Source organism: Camelus ferus, chromosome 5, assembly GCF_009834535.1.
Source record: "Camelus ferus isolate YT-003-E chromosome 5, BCGSAC_Cfer_1.0, whole genome shotgun sequence".
In the NCBI taxonomy this organism is placed as follows: Eukaryota; Metazoa; Chordata; class Mammalia; order Artiodactyla; family Camelidae; genus Camelus; species Camelus ferus.
Window position 1 is genome coordinate 71,948,539 of NC_045700.1, and position 1,982 is coordinate 71,950,520.

The following is a 1,982-nucleotide window of genomic DNA, read 5'->3' on the forward strand; positions in this document are numbered from 1 at the left end:
TTCATTGGACTGAGGGAGAGGCAACCCCATTCTCTTTTTCCGTGAAACACAGAGAGCTTTGAGCTGCTCAAAGGACTGCGCGGTTATCCTGTACCACCCCTAACAGCTCAGTTCGCAGTGGGCACTAGATACATTTTTGCTAAAGGCCTGAATGAATGCAGAGCTGCTTCTTTTCATGGAGAAGCAGATTACCCTGAGCAGCCTAGCCACAAGTCCCAGACAGGAAGCTAAGCAGAAGAAGTGAACAATGAACCATCCTGTCTCAGCCACAAGACAGAGTCCTGAGTGCTAAAACCCGTGCTTTCCCATCCCTGTTCACAGTACTCATGTGGAGATTGAAAAGCTTGTCTGCCAAACTGCTTCGTCCTCTAATGCCCCAAATCCCTCTCATTAAGGGAACAAACTGCCTGTCTTTATATCCTAACAAGGGAAGTGGATTGCTGGGTGATGGGGTTCCAGGTTCTGAGATAAGAGCCCAGGGTTAGGCAGAGATTGTATGAGGGATCAGGCAAGGATCTGTCTGCCAAAAAGCACCAAGGTTGGAAGGGAGATGCGGGGAAGAGCACGTGAAGAAAAGAGCCAAGGGTAAGGAAGGAAAATTTAAGAAATCAAGAGAGAAGCCAGAGAAACAAGAAAGAAAGTGCAAGGAGAGGCAAAGCAAGGGGTGAAGGAAGGAGTGCAGGGGAGGCACTGTGACAAAGGAGATGAGAACAGGAAAGGGAGGAAGGTAGATACTGAAACAGGCCAGTCCTGGAGTACGAGTAGCAAGAGAAGTGTCCTCAGGGAGAGTCTACACTGTATGGATCTGCAAGAATGAAATGATTATTGCGTTTGACCTTATCCCTTTTATAGGACTCCTGTTTACTAAAATTTTAGAATTCTTTTAATTTTTCCCCTATTCTGACAAGCAAGAAAACTCTCAATACATCTTAATTTGTAATTAAAAATAACTAAAAAAAATTAAAAATAAAAATAGCTAGCAAAATTAAATATTTTTTCATATGTTTTTGTTCATTTGTATTCTTAGTCAACTGCCATTTCACGCCTTTAATTTATTTTTCTTCTGGGATTTTTTTTCTTATTGACTCTTAAATATTTGTATATTAACAAAATTGACCTGTGTTCTAATATTGCAGATATTTTTCTCATTTTATTATTTGTCTTTTAACTTGGCTTATGATGGTGCTGCTGGTGGTGACAGGGGAATTTGGGTTTGCTATTTGCTGTTTGGTTTGGTTTGGTTTTGGCCTTATAGCTTCCATTTTATGGTTTTGTTTTGGAGGTAATACTTAAGAAGAGCAAAAATTCTTCTAATTCAATGATTTATTAAGAGGTAAGGGAAATAGGATACAGGGAGACTAGGGTTAAAAGAAACATTAATCCTATCAAGGCATATCAGGGAAGAAAGTAACCAACCAAACCAAAGGCAACTGTATTTGTAAAACAAATTTTTGATGTTAGAACCTACTTGGAATGTTTAAGATAAACCAAAATAGTGCTTGCTTCAGCAGCATGTATACTAAAATTGGAACGAGATAGAGAAGATTAGCATGGCCCATGTTCAAAGATGATGTGCAAATTCGTGAAGCGTTCCATATTTTGGGGGAAAAAAGTATTTGGACCACAGTAAGAATTCAATAAATGGCAATAGTTGTTGAGGCAAAAAAAGATAAACCGAAATACATCCAGGATGTTGTTTTGATTGTATCTACCGTTTGCTCACCTATACCATATGATAGTCTTCGTTAGGCACTGAAGCCAGGGTAGGTTCCAGCCATGGTGACTTAAATCCTGGGGTCTGTGTCATGCAGTGTCAAGAAAGCAGATGTAGCAGCCTGTCAGTCTCATTGACTGCCTAGCATTAGTGGGAATTTCAGGACACCACACTGATATCTTCTGCAGGGTGTCACATGGTGAAGAAAGCAGTGAATGGTTGTTCTCTGGTCAGCATAACTGCTGAAGAAATAACAGTCATTTCTTTT

General features: G+C 40.2%; 1 non-coding gene across 1 annotated transcript; it reads left to right on the forward strand.

The window, feature by feature from the left end:
- Positions 1-1,495: 1,495 nt before the first annotated feature.
- On the forward strand, positions 1,496-1,602 carry LOC116663938. Its single transcript, XR_004320294.1, has one exon. It is a non-coding gene; the product is annotated as a U6 spliceosomal RNA (small nuclear RNA).
- Positions 1,603-1,982: the final 380 nt, after the last annotated feature.